This window comes from Mus musculus, chromosome 12, assembly GCF_000001635.26.
Source record: "Mus musculus strain C57BL/6J chromosome 12, GRCm38.p6 C57BL/6J".
NCBI classification, from domain to species: Eukaryota; Metazoa; Chordata; class Mammalia; order Rodentia; family Muridae; genus Mus; species Mus musculus.
Genome location: NC_000078.6, coordinates 89,753,972 through 89,772,363, shown reverse-complemented (window position 1 = coordinate 89,772,363; position 18,392 = coordinate 89,753,972). Strand labels below are relative to the sequence as shown.

Below are 18,392 nucleotides of genomic sequence, written 5' to 3'. Positions count from 1 at the left end.
TGGAGTATAAAGGTAAGGGCAAGCCCCCCCCTCTCTCTCTGTATATATGTGTGTGTGTGTGTGTGTGTGTGTGTGTGTGTGTGTGTGTGTATGTGTGTGTGAGATATAAATTTGAAACTAATTTAGAAAATTGACATTTTAGGTTTATAAATACATCTGATTTTTCACTGCATCAGCTAGACTCCATTTTTTTCATGGCATCAAGAGACGATGTCAACAATATATAGTTTATTTTCCGAGTGGGCCATATGTGCAGCAGATTTTCAGATAACTGAACTTTGGTAGCTATTGGAAATGTCACAAGTCATTTAAAAAAAAAAGCTGGACTCTTGGGCCTTTAAACAAAATCACAGACATTATATTTGTATGGAATAAAAACATATAATCCAACTTAATCTGAATAGAATCATAGGTCTGAATTCCACATCATCTTAGGTAATTTCTAGCTTTGCCCCAAGGCACTTTGCTCACAGACATTTGCAACAAATCTGCACCTCCATGCAAGATTGCTTTACCTCGTGGCTAGTTTTTAATAAGGTACAGTAAAACAACTCTGGACTGAAGGGCCATGGTGCTGGTCTTTACTTCTTTCTTGGTCATTGGCACTGTTTCCACGGTACATTGTCTTTTAATGAACTTTTCACTCAAAGGAAGCCAAAGTTTATAATAATCAAACTCAAAAAGGTGGGGTGGGGAATCAAATAGGAAGCAGAGAAGCCAGAATAAGAAAGAACAATTCAAAGAATAACTTCTTAGTAAATGGGATCAGATGCACAAGGGAAACAATTAGAAACACTTCTTTTAAATCTCAAACAGCCTTCTACAGAAAGGCTAGGGCCTTTTCTCTGAGTCCTTTCAAGCATAGTCAGGATCATAATAGTTCCTTTTCTTAGCTAGACTTTAGAGCAATCAGGAGCTCGTATCAGCTGCTGTGCTGTGGTTGCCTGCAAAAGGTCTAGACAAGACAAAGCTTTAAACATTCAGGATGGATGGAGAGGGGCTCCTTGAGGACCAGGGCCATCTGAGAAAATAGGAAGCCATTGTCTTTACAGGTGTAGCCACACATAGGAGAATCATTCTCCAGGCAATAGCTCCACATCATTGCTCATGTGATTGGCAATTCTAAGGTCAGGAATGAAAAATTAAAAGACAATGTGACAGCTGGAAGATAGATGATTGGTAGGTGTAGGAGGAAGATAATAGTAGACAGGAAAATGAGTATGACTATAGGGTATTATATTATATGTGGCATTGTCAAGGGATAAAGTCCTTTTGAAAAATAAAAAGGGAAAGAAAAGAAAAATTGCTTGGAAATCCACTTTTTATATTTCTACTGCCACGTATTGACTGGCTATTCAGAAGTAGTTTTCTATCCCGTCTTCTATAGGTTCAAGTGTGCTTTTTTATTACATAAGGAATGTTCTGGAAAGCTGGATGGAAGTTTGATCTATCATCAATTGAGCACTGAGGAGAAGACTGGCTGGACTGGAGGGTAGAGTAGGAGCAGAGACGTAGCATTTGAATTTTTAAACATATATTTAATATTTGATTTTTCAAAAAATGATTGCTTCCTTAGAAATCACTCAAATGTGATTCTAATGTTCTTCAGGAAAGCACATGAAAAGGCATTCTGCATAAAATAAAACAACTCACTAATGCAAATAAGCACTTTGTTGCTTAGCTGGATTCCCTTCATCTCAGTTTTTCTCCCCAGTGTAGAATTTGCCAGGCTGTGTTCCCAAGGGTGAGGTTTTAATAAATATTCCATCAATGAATACAATGAATGCTATACAAATGAATGGACAAATGCATTTGGAAAGCCCTGAATTAAATAAAATGAGAAGGGGATATTTATTACAAGACTTTAGCGAACCATTAATTTACTAATATGCACGGTGAATATCTAAGAAAGCAGGAAAGCTGTTGAAAACTATTGTCTTTCCACCATTCGCTCTTTTCCTTCAGTTTTAGCACTCAGTTTTATACCACAGGACAGGTGCTGAAAGCAATGAATCTTGGGAAATGTGAATCTTATGGCATTTTTCATTAAGTGGAACTACCAATAAATATATCAGCTTCTCTCTAGATTCTATGCTAGACTGAATATATAGACCAGGTGTGCATGGCTGGTTGCTTCTTATCACTTCAGCATCCTTTAGGTTCCCAGACTTGGAAGGCCCTGTTCAAACGCTGGGTGTAAATGCTGTCTCCTCTGTATCTAGGGCAACTGTTCAAAATAAACATCTAAATATTTCATAGATCCCCACCCATTCCTTTATACCTGACATGTCATTAAATCACATGTCAACAAATGTAGAATTGGTTTGATCCAAAAGAATATTTAGAAAATATCGTAAATCTACATAAGAAACTGAAATATCAATAGTCAAAAGTGTTTTAACTTCTTATCCTAGCATCTTTTCAGGATCAGCATAACTTCCTCTAGATTTATCTGGAAAATCTTGTGATAAACAAGCATACTATATGACATCTCAACAGTACTCTGGAGTTCAACAGAACAAAAGTTACAAAAGGCTTTATCCCTGACGTAGAACATAACCAAGTCTCTCTAAATGACAACTGATAAGGCTTTACAAACAAACCATAAATCAGACTAGGATTTATTGTACCCAAGTCAAGTTGGTAAGTCTGTATGAAAAAGAACACAGTAAAAGGGGAGGAATCTCCTTAGTCTACCATTGGGGTGGCATCCCCAGCTATACTCAGGTCTACTTAGGGAATGTTTCAACTCTTACCCACCGCACCTAGGGCATTGTCTAACTACCACTTTGCATATACTTGACTCTCATTGTAGATTTTTGGAAGGGTCACATGTGTGTGAGCAGGAAAAGAGAGGTTCCATTTAGCTTTGTTATATTACTAAAAGCAGCTGCAGAGAGAATGGGCTAGGGGTGGGTGGGGGCTGGGAGACTTGGGTAAGATAAAAAAGGGCACAGAGAGTAAAAAAAATAATAACTGAGAGAAATGGTGACCCTGCCTGGCCCTCTGAAACTCAGGTCAAAGAGCTTATGAGAACCAAGGAGGTTTGTTTAAGCGTGATCTTGAGCCAATACTAACCTCAGATTTTTGATTCTGGATTTCAGCACCATATGTTAGAATATTAAAAGCAGCGATAGAGAAAGAAAAGACAGAGATAAAGGAGCTCATTCTGACCTTATGCAGGACCATGTTTATTCACAAAGAGGGGCCATCTTTGTCACCTATGTGAATGTGTGGCCGATAGAATAAGATGGGAAGTGGCCCCAGTTAAGAAGGAAATGATTCCATAGTCTATAAGGGTAGCTGAGAAGTGTAGTTTCAGTGGGAAACTATTAAGTTTACAGTCTTAGAAATAGAATCTCTATTGAGATATCAAGGTAATAAATGTGTTTAGAGTACTGTAAAAACTTGTACCATAAGAACTTACTGATTAGGAGAATATGGCCAGCAATGAGGCTCATTGGATAAAAGCACTTACTGCATACACCTGTTGAGCTAAGTTACACACTGGAAACTTAGGTAAGTGTGGAAGGAGAGCACTACTTCCACAAGTTGTCCTCTGACCTCCAAATGCTTGCTTTGATGCTCACATACCAGCACGAACTCACGGGCACGCGCACACGCGCACGCACATGCACATGCACACGCACACACACAGGGGGAGGGGGAGGGAGAGAGAGGGAGAAGGAGACTGACTGACTAAAAGAGAGACCCCACACACATACACAGTTATAAGCAATAACGAAAAATAATTCTTAAAGAAGGTAGGATGGATCTGTCTTTTCAGATTAGACCTGTGTAATAGAATTGACATGACAAAATATTCATGAGGATTAATGAACTCAGCTTAGGAAAGTACTTTCAGACCCATGGAAGAAAATATGGGAAGATTATAAGTAGTTTATCTTTAAGAAATCATATTTCTTTTGTGTCAACAAATCTGTCTTAACTGATATGTATTTTTTTTTCTGCTTATGAAAGAGTTATCTATGTATACCATCACATAAAGCATTTGCTAGAACAGGGTCATTTTTCATATCCTGCATCTAATGAGACTCAATGAGACAACATTACCACAGTAGCAAGTTGGATGTTGTGCTTGGTTTGTGTCTCTGTGGGATGCTTATGGGGAAAATGCCTTCCTGACCATCCCAGGTAGTCAGTTTATTCCCTGAAGCATGAGATCTGATTACTCTTATCTGCACTTCTCACACATGCAGTATATTGGATCTGTCATCTTAAGTGAAAGGCATTCCAATGTGGTACCCATGACTGAAAGAATTTCTCCAACTAGAGAGCAAGTGCCACTGAAAATGAGCCAAATGTAAAGGAACGGGAGGAAGAGATGCACTTTAATGTGGAGATGCTCAATAGGCAAAAAATATGAAGATTTTCTCCACATTCAAACCTTAAAAAATCCATTTGGGCAGGCATAGTTGATATAGATTTTCAAGTCTTTAAAAATAAGCTCCTTTTGAACACAAATTTAAGATAGTAAATCAAGTCACCCGGTCAATATTTTGTGCCTTAATAATAATCTCAAAATAGTTTTCAAAGACAGGGGGTGAACTGAACAGAATGAAATTGTAGCATAGGGTGACAATCCTACCTGCCATATGATGACATTATCCTTCTCTAGACCTATAAGTAGGCCAACGCAGGCTCCTCTTCAGAATCTAACACTCTCCTGCCACATGAGCTGGCCAAATCCCTCAGAGGTTTTATGCCTTGGTTTTCACCTCACATCCTATAAAACAGTCTTTGTGTCTCTTCTCTTTTTAATTATCTTCTAGGTGTTCATGTAATTCTCTGAGAATAATTAAGTACAATTAGTTACTGTTTCATGCTACTATGCAATTTTTCAGTTTCCCTTGGTTTTGTGGTGGTTGTTTGAGAATTCTATGCATGCACATGATGTGTCTTAATCAAGTCCTCTTCTCCCTCCTCCCTTCTAACTTCTCTTATCCCACTACTCCTTTTGCTTCCAACTCTACATGCTCTTTTTAAACCCACTGAGCCCACTTCACACTACCAATACATGCACAGGACCATTGGCTGGAATATGGGCAGCCTCCCAGGACTAGAATCCCTGAAGAAAAGAGATAGTCTCCCTCCCTCAGAGGCATCCATTCCCTGCCCCTTTTCACTTGAACTGCTGGAAGCTCAACTTTGTCTTATGAATCCCTAGCTCTTGGCCTACCACTATCCATTCAACATCTTCTTCCAAAGGAATAATCATTTCAGCTATTCGGAATCAAACACTCCCTCTTCCCTAAGGCAGCACCTGCTAGCTCATGTGTAGCCTTTGTCCATCACTTCAGATCAAGATTGTCTTGATCAAGACAAAATCGAGCAGATAACTCTTTCCTTTGGTGAATGACTAGAGACATCATAAGGTATTGACTACTTAACCATTGAGGTTGTCTGCTTTTTATCTTCCAGATCTGGGCTGTGTGGAAGGCTTAAACCATAGTCTAAAGAGAGCTTGCCTAGAGAACATGAGTTGTGTCTGAACAACTAGTATCTACTGAAACCCAGAGACACTTTAATAAGCACAGTTGACTATTAATTTGTTATATGATTTAGGGCAAGGGGAAAGGATTTTGTTTTGCTCATTTATCACCTTGTCTCTCTGTGCCAATCTCTACAACATTAGTGATTGGCACAGAACACAATTCACCCTGGAGAAGGATGAAACTTAGGGTGAATGAGTGCTATCACAATCCTTTACAATTAGGCAAATACTCATATAAAGGGATGCAAGTTGAGTTTACTATTCACAGAGTTGTTTTAAGACTGATTTTAAGCTCAGGATAATTCTTTTTTGTTTGTTTGTTGGTTGGTTGGTTGGTTGGTTGGTTGGTTGGTTTGGTTTCTGTTTTGTTTTGTTTTTACCTAATTTCTTAGGTAGCAATGACATATCCCAGTGGTATCATGGAGAGAATCAGACTCTTACCCTTGCTTTTGGATACTCAGAGACACTGAGCTGACATTGCTAGCAAGCTGCTTGGTTCCAGAGAAACATCTGTGTTTTGGTTCCTACTTTACTGTTCTCTATATACTTCAGCTCCCTGCCTCCATTTGAGAGAGTAAGAAGCAGTCAGAGCATCAGACATTCTGTTTTCATGACATAGACTAATTAGGCCAACAATTCAGTTAATGGTTAGCCTCTCCTGGATCCCCAAGGCTAGGGAATATGTGAATGAAATGTGTTTCTGGCCTGGTCTCATGAGGGATTGAGAACACTATGAGAGAAAGAGGGGCAGGGAGAAGCTAGGCATAATTCTAGCTCTCAGGAGGCTGAGATAAGGGGATGCTGCAAGTTCAAATCCATCCTGCTCTACAGATAGAACTCCAGGACAGCCTGGGCTACAGAGTAAGACACTGTCTTAAAAGAAAGCTGTGTAACGGCAACCACAGTAGCTGACTGCATCAAACTACAACCCTTGCCTTTACGTTGTGTTGATAATTTATATGTGGAAGAAGCAAGCCCCATTTACTCCTGTAGAATAGACAGTAATCATCCTTTCAAGCATCCTTACTACCCTCCAGTTCACAAGGCTGAAGAATGGTGCTAAGACTCTATAGGGGAATGCCAGGGCCAAGAAGCACAAGTGGATGGGTTGGTGAGCAGGGGGAGGGGGAGGAGGTTTTTGGAAGGGGGGGGGAACCAGGAAAGGGGAAAACATTTGTAATGTAAATAAAGAAAATAGCTAAAAAAAAAGAAAGAAAGAAAGAAAGAAAGAAAGAGAGAGAAAGAAAGAAAGAAAGAAAGAAAAATGGGAAAAAAGAAAAAAGAAAAAGAAAAAAGAAAAAGAAAAAAAGAAAAAGAAACAGAAAGAGAAGGAGAAAAAGAAAAAGGAAAAGAAAAAGAAACAGAAACAGAAAGAGAAAAAGAAAAAGGAAAAGAAAATACTCTTGTACAGGAAATTTCAGTGGTTTTAAAGAGACAAGTTGGGACCACAGAGTGACTCAGCCTCCCAAGAGAATAGAGTCCGTCGCAATGTATGAGGTGGTAATGCATACACACAATGCCTACACCTAGGGTTCTTGCCACACAAAACAGTTGTCCAGGTAATATGCCCTAAATTCCCTTTGCAGGAAAAATGGAATGATTTCCTGTGTATTGTATGGGTTCCCTAAAGCCTTTTTCTTTTCCAAATGCCACTTGAAACATTACATCTCAAGTCCACATACAAAGGGCGGAAGATTGATTCATTCAGTAATCTGGCCTCATCTTGGCTCACCTCTGAGTACAATCAGCCTTTCATTCACATAACAGGATCATTCTCTAATAAGGTGCCCATTGAAAGAGGTTTCCCCACAGGGTGGGTCTCTGAGAGCTCCTGATTATGCTAATAGGATGCAGAAGCTGACAGCCCTGAGGTGGAGTGTTTCCCCATCCGGGGAGGCCCTGCACCTTTTTCACTTCTCAGAAGGCTAGATCTACACAGCACAGGCTGGCTGCTGGCAGCAGCTTAAAGGAGGAAAAGACAAGAGACTCTCTAGGACAAGACAGACAGCTGGCAAATTATATCTAAGTGTGCTGCTGCCCACGAGGGAGAGCAGGCTTGGCTTCCTAGGGTAATCCATCTTCCTGACACCTCCCTTGCCCAGGAGTTAGTTTTCTCCAGCACACTTTCTGCTCCTGACAAACAGGGCCAAGCTGTCCTCACTCCTCCATCCTGCTGACAAGCAGAAAGAGTCACCCCTAAAAGACGTCAGCACATCCCCCTCTTCCGAGGCACGGCTTACGTATCTACCATCCAATTTATTGATAATTATCAGAGACTGGAGGGACTGCAGCGATTAGATAATAGCATCTGCCCAGAGTTGGATGGAACTTCATCTGAAAGCTCCTCGGGGCCATTTGCCCCTTCAACCCCACTTTAAATCAAACAAATAGGAAATGCCTTGGGCCAAGAGCATCAGAACAGAATGGTGTTTCACCCTAGAGAAGCAGCATCCATTACATGTTAAATTGTGTTCTAATTAAACAGATTTTAAAGGCACAGGACTCTTCCACTGGGCTCACTAGAGACAAGGGAGCATAGCCTTGTGAAGGATCTCTTAATGAAAAGGAGGAATAATTCTGTATTTCAGATGTTTATTCCTGCAACCCTCATGAAGATGTAAGGAAAGCACACCGCGGTGGAAATCACATTTATCTCAGCCTCATTTCTTGGCAAGTCTCTTAAAAGCTTGTGTGATTTTTTTTTTTTAAGTCTCTACCTTATCTTCTCTGGGATTCAATCTGCTGATCTATGAAGGGGTTGTGGGAGATGATGTCCGTGTTCCCGGCTGGAGTAAAATCTCCCTCGGGGATTCTATTTTAAAACTGATGCACATAACCAGCATTGCTTACTCTAAGGCAAAATGAAAAGCTGAGCTTCTGCAAACGAGTAACCCAGAAACACATAAGGAATGTTTACATTTGAGAGAAGAGCTTTCGAAGCTTGAAGGCTTCTCATATAGGTGAAAAACTCCTGTCTTTGAAGACTGGTTGGGCACCAGGTACAAATCAGCTGGCTGTAGCTAAAGGACTTTACCAATGAGCTTAAGGTACAAGTCCTGCCCAACTAGCACACTCTACCACCCAGATAAAAATACTTGAACTATAGTTTGGATGCCTTTTAAATTTTTTATAAAGAAATGTTTATTTGATGAATATAAATAAGATAATCAGTACAAAGTGTTCTTCACACATTATAACAAAGTTATGAGTTGTAAGTACCTTGTCCATGATATTTCTATTAGACACAAAGTTACAATGACTGTCTGATACATGCCCACTGGCAGTTTTGATGACTGTTATTCTCAGTCAACTCTCTGTTCTAAGACTGTACGACAGTTCATTCTCAACTGATATGAGGGAAGGAGCTATTGGTGGTAAAGAAATTTCGCATTAAGCATTTGTTTTAGTGGTATGTTTACCTGTTCCTAAGAATAACTAAGTTTGAGAGCATCTGTGCACCCTTTCCACGCAAAGAGTTTCAAATGGAAGAAGCCTCATGAAGAAACAAGGACAACTAAGTCTCTAAAAGAGGTAAGCTACACAGCTCAGTGGTTCATAGGAGACTGTACCTTGAGGAGCTGTGTAGGTTCTGAGTCCCCAGGTATAGTCCTTATAAGGGACTCTTCGACTATTAGGAATATTAATTAGAAAAGTGGATTGGTGGTGAAATAGAATGGATCACAATCTCTAGGTGTTTCTGGAATGTACAGTTTTATTTTCCCTTGATACAGAAATCCTGCTAGTTTCAATCCATTTAAATCATTTTGAAAAGTAGCCTTCTTCTAACTTGCTTTGGGTGAGGTGGCTTTTGTCATCTGCTTAAATGATTGATTTAAAGTTGGGCATACTCATGCCATTTGTAAGATTGGGTGAAGAGAACAAGAGAGAAGACAGTGAAGCTAAGAAGGGGTTCTAACAAATTCATATTTCCATGCTGCTATTTCCAGTCTATACACAATGCCTATACCTCCATCCACAGAGAGCTGCTCATTTAGGTTAAGAAACCACCAGACAAATAAAACACCATATGTAGAGTTATTATTTTCAACTCCTTCGGTGACATGTGCTTCGTCAGTCAGACACATTCCAAATAGAATTAGCTAGAAAGCCATGGCCAAGTGAAACTCAGGATACAGAATTTTAATAGTAGAACAGGTCACAAAGACATAGTGATAACAAGATAAGAGGATAGACACTTATGTAGGACGATTCTAGAAAGAATACTAGTAACCCAGAGAATGGTGTAAACTGGATATTTCCAAAATAACCTTCAAGGACCTGGTGTATTTCCAATGAGGACTACAATGTTGAGTATACAGGAGGTGCTCAATAACAATCATTATACAAACTCTTTTCAGCTAAGTTCTTAAATGTATTTCATTTGATTTTAAGACTGATATAACTAAAATCTGCATAGGAAAACTAGATAGAGTAAAAACCCATATTGTTGGTAGAGTAAGTAGATGTAGACAAAAACCTCATGGGTAGTAAAGCCTTTAACTTAAAAGGCATGATTAGTAACATGCCAAGAAATAGGGACCAGAGGTGATAGGTAAATGATGTTACACATGCATGTGATACCATTGTTCACCCAGATAGCGTTAGGCAAGAAAAACTCAGCTTAAAGTGACTTGTGATTTGTTAAGATTTACTAACTTTGAAGGCACAGTTAGAAGGGAAAGGAGAGAAAATTATACTTAACGTGCTTAAAGTTAAGGTCAAAATCAGTCCTGAAGATAGGACTACAAAGCAATCTTCCATTGTCCTCCAGGCTTACAGTAATTTCCCACCTAAATCTAATGATCTTAACAACCAATTATCTTCATTATGGAGATTTACCTTGATAATTTTCTAATTACATGTTTATAAGGATAGACTTTAACAAAGCCATATAGTTCATGTCTCTCATGCTTGACTTTCTCCTTCTGCTTGCCACTGAAGCTTATTATGTTCTGATACAGTTTGATTTCCTCCTCACAGTTTAGTTTTCTTCGTGTCTTAGTTGGGGTTTCCATTGCTGTGAAGAGACACCATGACCAAGACAACTCTTATAAAGGACAACAAATAATTGGGGCTGACTTATCCTTCTAGAGGTTAAGTCCATTATCAACAAGGCAGGAAGCATGGCAGCATCCAGGCAGGCATGGCACTGGAGGAACTGAGAGTCCTACATCATGTTCCAAAGGCAAACAGGAGAAGACTACTGTCTTCCAGGCAGCTATGAGGAGGGTCTGAAAGCTCATAGTAGCACACTTCCTCCAACAAGGCCATACCACCTAATATTGCCACTCCCTTGGTCATACATATTCAAATTACCACATCCATCGTCTTAGTTTTGTTGAAGAGACCTGTTGCCAGGCTACAGATAACCAACCCATGGTAGGCAGACATGTCGCTTTCTAAAGATATTGGCATGTTTATCTCATGGGACAGAAACAATGTAAATTCACAGATGAGATTTTCAATTTCTGATCAGCTGACCTGAAGAAGATGGTTCTCTGTTATTTGGGTGGACACACCATTATACCAGTTTGTAAAAATGAAAAGAGAGGCTAGAAACTGGCAAGAAGGTTGGCATCTGGTATAAGAGATTGCCAAGGCTTCTCTCTCCAGTGGCTGCTCATTAGGCTCTTGGGCTCTTGGGTTTCTACCTGCATGTCTGGCCTCTAAAATCTAGTTCGAGCTACTCTATATTTATACCTATGGGATTTCCTCAGTAGCCAGTGGGATCAATGGCAGTTTTTAGAGCTGCTATAACATAAAGCAGTTAACTGGGTGATTTAAACCCAGACATCAGGTCAAGTTTCTTCATATTTTGGAGGTATATACATGCAGAGTCTTTGGCAAGTCCCTGGAATCCTCTTTGACAATCTTGGAATTGTACCTGCATAACTCCTAAGGTTTTTATTCGTCATCACAATCTGTCCTCCCTCTGTGAGGGCATGCTATTGTCCTCTGCGTGTGTGCTTCTTGTCCTCTGATATAGGAACAGCAGTTAGGCTGCACTAATGTCTAGCCTACCCCAGTATGCCATCACCTTTACCAATTAAATCCCAAATAAGGGCACATTCAGAACATTTTGTTTGTTTTGCATGTTTAGGTTTTAGTTTTTGGGTGAGGAGCTCTATCAGGACCCTAACGACTTTTAATTCGGAACAGTTTGGCTTGCTATCTTCTTAGGTAAGTGACTCTCCTCACTCCCCACTACTTTGACCACTCCATCCTGACAGCCAAGCAAGAAAACTCAGTAGGAAGTACAGATGAACTCATAACTGATGCCTTTAACTATGATTTATCACTAAAGTGATAAACTTGCTTCATATTAGCCAAGGTCACCCACAGTTCATTATTTTTTAGTAAGAGCCAGTGAGACCCACTGGAAAGAAAATACATTTTTCAAAATTGTACACCCAGTGGAGAACCAAATCAGTGTACTTGTTTTTTGCACATACTAAAATTATACAGAGTATTTTGTTTCAGAAATACAGTTCCATAAAATAAAATTTATATGAATAGCTCAAAATTATGTTTTTCATGGCTCTGGGAAAATATTTCATTAGTATTTCAAAATATTGCCTGGTTTTATTATTGTCATGCCTGGTAGAGATAATCCATAAAAAGTTAAATGCTAATTAATGTATATATAGAAGCCATAAGTTTGATCTCAGAAAGGAGGAAGGGAGTCACTTTGCAGTCAGTCAGGAACATCATCAGATCATACTCATTTGAGTAAAGGATGCTCCTTTGTTTTATTTTTCTTATATGGAATGTGATTCAGAAACTTGATATTTCTATAAAAAGCATTTACTTGCCCATAGAGATGAATCACATCTTTTTAAATAATCAAAAGAATTCATCAGAAGGAAGACAATGGTAAATTTCTTTAAATAAAATAAAACAGGATATGAGTGTGTTTAAAACTTAGAAATGTCCGGCAGGAACTTGCCCCTCAACATTATAACCTGCAGTGTTGAAACCTTCACATGGAGAGAAAGAAGGATTTAAGAATACAGAGTTGATCAGTTGTAACCATTGCTGTCCCTAGCTCTAAGATATAGTATAACATATACACTATATATTTGGTTTCTGCATCTCCCTTAAATAATAATAATAATAATAATAATAAAGAAATAATGGAGCTAAATAAAAATGAAAACGCAACACAACATCACCTCTAAAACATTTTAAAACAATCCTAGAAGGAAATTTTATAGCTTGAAGACCCTACACTTATAAGTCAGGAAAAGCACAGTAAATGACTTAACTTTGTAACTTGAGAATTTAGAAAAAACAAGCACAAACCAAGCCTACATCTGCTAGATTACAAGAAATAAAAATTGAAAAACTTAAGAAAAAAAAACAGACTAGAAATTAGTAAAGTAGAAACAATGGAAACAAAAAAATCAATAAGTCTGAGAGCTGGTTCTCTGTACAGTTAAGTAAGATTGGCAGACCTTTGGCTCAATTAACCAAATGAAGAAAGGGATAATGGGAATTACTAGAATCAGAAGTGATACAGGTAGGAAACTTTGAGTTCTCTTTCTGAGACTATTTCATTTTGTTTTACTGGAATGACTGTGCCAGAGGAAGTCATGGCAGCCCAGTCTTCCACTGTAGTCTAAACCAAGAAGAGAGAAGGCAATGTACCTTCTAAATAACATTACTAAAATTCTGGTCCTTCCTTTGTAGAACTCTGTAGTTAAAAGAGAATTGTTAACTATTAAAAGAATGGACGTAGAATACAAAAATTGGGAGAAATATTTACAAAGACATGGCTGATAATGGATGCCTAGTCAAATATCCAAAGAACACTTACAATTCAAAAGGACAACTCAATTTGAACAATAGGCAAAAATCTAAAGAACCAACCCATCAAATAAGATATGTAGGTATCAAATAAACATGTTATATAAATTATCCATGTTGTATTCATAGTATCCAAATACTTGGGAAATGAAAGCTAAAACAATAATGAGATCCTTTTACATGTTTATTCAAATGGAATGTTGCTATTGTCAGAGACCAGGCACTGCAGGAACAGGGAGATGTTCTAGGTGAACACTCTGCCCTTGTGGTTCAGCTCATCGTGTCTCTAAATGTGCTTCAAAAAACACCCTATTAAAAAAGAAGCAAGAAGGGGAAAAAAAATCCTCTATGGTGAGCAAAATATTATCTGCCTGAGAAGCCTCTCTTTTTTAAAGTCAACCAAGTGTCAAAGCAAGATTTCTCTGCTACTGGCCACATTCATTAAACTGGAAAGCAGATAGTAATTTCCACTTATGAGAGTGAAACTAAGAAATAAAGACACCAAGAAGTTATCTGGTCGAACATGAAAGGCTGAGTATTTGGGCTTGGAACTGAACAGGATCTTCCAAGGCAGACCCCCCTCGCTGCCTTACTTAAATGCAGTCTTCCCTTGTATATAGCCTGTCAAACAGCTCCTCACAGGTATCCTAATGCAGAAGATGGAAATTTGTATTCATCTTAAGACCAGTGCTTTTCAAGGGTATTGCTATGAAATGGTGTATACCTTGTTTTTCTATATGTGCTTCATTTTAATAGGAAAGCTGTTGAACCTGCATTGTAATATATGTTGAAATGGTTCAAATTTCAACTTGATCTTGGAAACACATTGTTCCATTGTATAGGTGTTCAGAGGACATGGTTTTTCAATTCCTAGCATCCACATGGAGACTTGCAATCATCTGCAACTTTAGTCCCAGGGGACACTATGTCCTCTTCTTGGGTATTGCACAGTCATACATGCAGGCAAAACATCCATGTGCATTTTTTAAAAAAAAAATGTTAAATGACTATAGAAAACCAATCTATTGTATCCTTTTGATGTTTTGGAAAAGCAAAACTACGGGGACAATCAAAGTATTATTGATGGACAGGAGGGGATTTAGGCAATGGAAAGTTGGACAGAACATTCTCCCTTAGAAGATCAAGACCAGAATGTCTCCTCTTCTGTTGGGAGACCCTCAGCTACCTAGGCTCACAAACTATCATAGTACTGTCCAGGAAAGAGCTTGGAAAGATAACAGATACAAATTGCTGTCACCTCTCTACTTATTGAACTTGTCAAAACCAAGCCAGTGACCGAGCAAAAGCTCTCCCCAGGCTTTCCTGATATTGATGATAGCTCAACAATTCCAACACCGTTGGTTGAAAGCTCACGGTGGACATTTTACTTACATTGATGCACATTTTATGAATAGATCTCATTTATCATTAATAGTCCTATATGATCTCTGGAATCACTAATTGTATGTATTTTTCCATATCTCCACATCTCACTAGGGCAACTGGAGTATCCTCCTCCATGGGCTTTTCACTCTTCTGATTTCCCTTCCAAAACTGGATGACTTACCCCATGCATGGAGTCACCAGAAGACTCACAAAGATGGCTGCCAATTCCTTCTCCTACCTATCCACTCTCACTGCCCACACTGCAGATCCCTGCCAGGATCCTGGAGGGATTTTATGACTTTTACTTTGTTGTAATTTAAAATTTTTAAATAATCAGAGCTACGTTTAACTATACAGCCTTTGCACTAACCATCTCTTTGGGGCTGGCAATGTTGCTCAGTTGACAGAATGCTTGCATAGCATGTCTCTTACTCTCTTACACCATCACCCATACCATGTGAACTGGGTATGGTACCTGATTCTTAAAATCTCAGCTTTGGGGCGGTGGAGGCAGGAGGATCAGTCAAGATCTTCTTCATCTGCTTACCAAGTTTAAGGTCACCTGAGCCCCCATTACAGAAACAAACACACAACCCTTGCCCAGTCTCTCTGCATAGCTTTTTATCATTTGTGTCTCAGCCCCGCCTCCACCATTTAATACAACATAAAGTGTTTCTCAACAATACTCTTTTGCTTCATGTTTCTTTTTAATTCTAGTTTCTATTAGAGATATTATCTCCTGGCCTCCCTAGAATGCAACGTTAAGTTGCTTCATTCATTGCTGTGTCTTTCATGCAAAAGCAGGTGGTCTAGAAAGTGTCACACTCTGGAAAGTGTGCTGGATAGAAACAGAATGGTGTTTGTTCCCACAGCTTCTTGGGAAAACAGGTATTCTATTCTCTTCAGGTTTCTAGAGGCACAGGAGAGAAACATTGTTAAAAGTCACTTGTTTACTATAAATGGCTGCAGAGCCAGCATCCAAAACCAGGCCCAACTAAGGAGTCCAGCAGATGAATCAGACTGTAAAGGAGCCTTGTTTACCTGGAGGAGTATTTGAAACTGTCTAGGGTTTAGAATGTTCTAATATCTGGATGAAACACAAAGGAAAGTTATCAAGTAGTTTTAGAAGTTAAGAAAATAGAGCAACTATATAGTCACTGTTATCAATGTGAAAGAAAATTCATTTCAGCTTTTTTTTTTTTTTGCTCTGAAAGTTGGCATGGTGACGGGTGATGGGTCCATAGGCAAATAGATGACCCATGAATCCTGTAGATCCCAGGACATAATAATCTGTCAAGGAATAAGAGACCAATGATTGCCATTTTCATTAAATTTGAGGATTCTCCTACAAATGCTTATGACAATAAATAGCACAATTTAATTCTATTTCACTTTGTACATGAAAAGGACTTAAAGAAACACTTCTCCAGGTGAGATATGCATTAGAATCACATCAGAAGGTTTTATATTGCTGCCTGGTCTACATATCAGATCAATTTGATTAATATTTTGATAGAAGAACCAAAGCACCATGATTTCCTCTGTTTTTTGTAGCTCTGTGAATGAGTATTATCCCAGAAGGGCTGAGAGCCTTGCTGCATCATTTATGAATGCTACTCCTATCTAAGCAGGCCTGGACCCTGATTATCCATTAATCTCTCTTGCTCAAATGTTCCCATTGGATTCTTGCATTCTCTTCTCTCATGTTCCAATATAACTTATCAAACAATGGTTATTATTAAATGACCTACACAAATGAAGACAGTATTGTTAATTGCTGGATATTTATTTATAGCTTTTTATGATTAGCATTTGGAAAGTGTTTTATATACAAAGTACTTAAAGGGATATACTTTATATTAGCATGATGAAGTGACCAAGTGTCACAGTTCTTTCATTTTATTGAAAATAGAGCTTCCTCATACAATGTATTCTGATTATGGTTTCCCTCCTTCCCTCTCTCCCCCTCCAGATTCTCCACCTCCCACGCACCCAAATCCACACCCTTTCTTTCTCTCTCATTAGAATACAAACAGGCAGCTAAAAATAAAATAAGATAAAGAAAAATAAACCAGAATAGAACAAAACAAACAGAAAAAAATTAAAGAACCAAAGAAACAGATGCTGAAACACACACATTTGCACACACAGAAAACCCATTAAAAACAAAATCAGAAAAGATATTATATAAGCAAAAGATCTGTACAGTTAAAACCAAACCAAACCAAACAAACCCAAAATAAAACAAATAAAACACATTAAGCATACACACATACACACACACACATACACACCAACACCTCTAAAACACCACTTAGTTCCTTTTGTATTGTATTGGTCATCTATTGCTAAGCAGGGTACCTGCCCTGAAAAGTGGTTTGTTTTTCCAGTAAGACTTTGCTGGAAAAAAAAAAGTGATTTTTCATTTGTGACCTCATATCAGTTTGAGCTAGTTTCTGAGTTATGGATAGGGCTTGTGTCCACTTTTCCTCTCAACACCGAGATGTCAGTTTGGTCCAGTCCTGCATATGCTGTCTATGTCTTTGTGAGTTCATATCTATATCAATTCTATTGTGTCTAGAAGGCCTTGTTTCTTTGGTGTCTTCCATTCCCAAAATTCTTAATGAAACATAAAGTCAAGGCAACAGTCACTAATTTTTGAGATGATGGTGGTAGAGAACCATATTTTAATATGCAGATATTACATTTTTTCATAAAAAGATGAAAAAAATTTCACTACAGTTTTGTAATGTGGTCTAGCCTCTTTCCTATAAAGAAATGGAGTGTGTTATCTTCTCTTTCCTTAACCTGGTAGACCTGAGTTAATCATGTGCTATCACCGAAAAGCGGATGACTCCCTGGCATGCTGGAAGCTAGGTCAGAGTTTTACAGTTCCTCTCTGTCAGAGTTGCACCTATCACACACACAGAAAAATTGAACCACAAGGAAGAGATGCATAGCTTGTCTCAGCTAAGCTCAGCTTTCAAACCATCCCAACCTGTGTTCCAGTTGTTTGAATAAAGACGTCCTTAGGTAATTTAAGTCTGATTACCTTAAGCTCTTCAAGTCTTCATAATTGAGTCTTTATAAATAGAAGACCAAAGACAACACAACCCTGTTATTCCCTGTCCAAATACCTAACCCACGGAATCCATGATACTCTAAAAGCTTTTTACGTTTAAGGAGGTGAATGAGAGTGGTTAGCTATCGCTCAAATACCAGAATCATTCATCCTAGAAAACACACAGACCTCAGATTCATTCTTTCAATGTTTCTTTTTTTTTTTTTAATTGCTTTTATTTTATTTTAGGTGCAGTCATTACCTTCCCCTGGTCTGCCCTCTCACAGTTCCTCATCCCATTCCACCTCCACCCTGTCTCCAAGAGGATGTCACCACTCCTCTACCCCCACCCTGAACCCTTACCAGGCTTAATTGGGTATGAGAGGAGCCATCAAATGTGCCATCTTTTTTTCATATGCCTATGGAAACCTTCTCAGCTGACCATAGATGTTCTCCACTGCTACCTTTCCTATGTGCTGGAAGATGGGAGAACTCAAACCACCTTAGGGCAAAGAGCTGACTACTTTCCTAACCAGAATTATTTTCCCTTTATTTAATCCTGAGGCCATCCTACCCCCCTCCCCGCAAAAAAAAAAAAAAAAAAAAAAAAAAACCCAGATGTTC

General features: G+C 38.7%; 1 protein-coding gene across 50 annotated transcripts in view; it reads right to left on the bottom strand.

Moving 5' to 3' along the window:
- The window catches only part of Nrxn3 (neurexin III), a 1,612,235-nt gene that overhangs the window by 562,572 nt on the left and 1,031,271 nt on the right, over positions 1-18,392 (bottom strand). For 5 of the 50 annotated variants that reach the window (XM_017314989.2, XM_017314988.2, XM_006515568.4 and 2 more), the window contains exon 1: positions 1-18,392. This exon is cut by the window's left edge and continues 41,277 nt beyond it; it is cut by the window's right edge and continues 27,836 nt beyond it. The exons of the other annotated variants lie outside the window; for them this stretch is intronic. The gene's annotated coding sequence lies outside the window, so the exon portion shown is untranslated. 50 annotated transcript variants of the gene reach the window in all.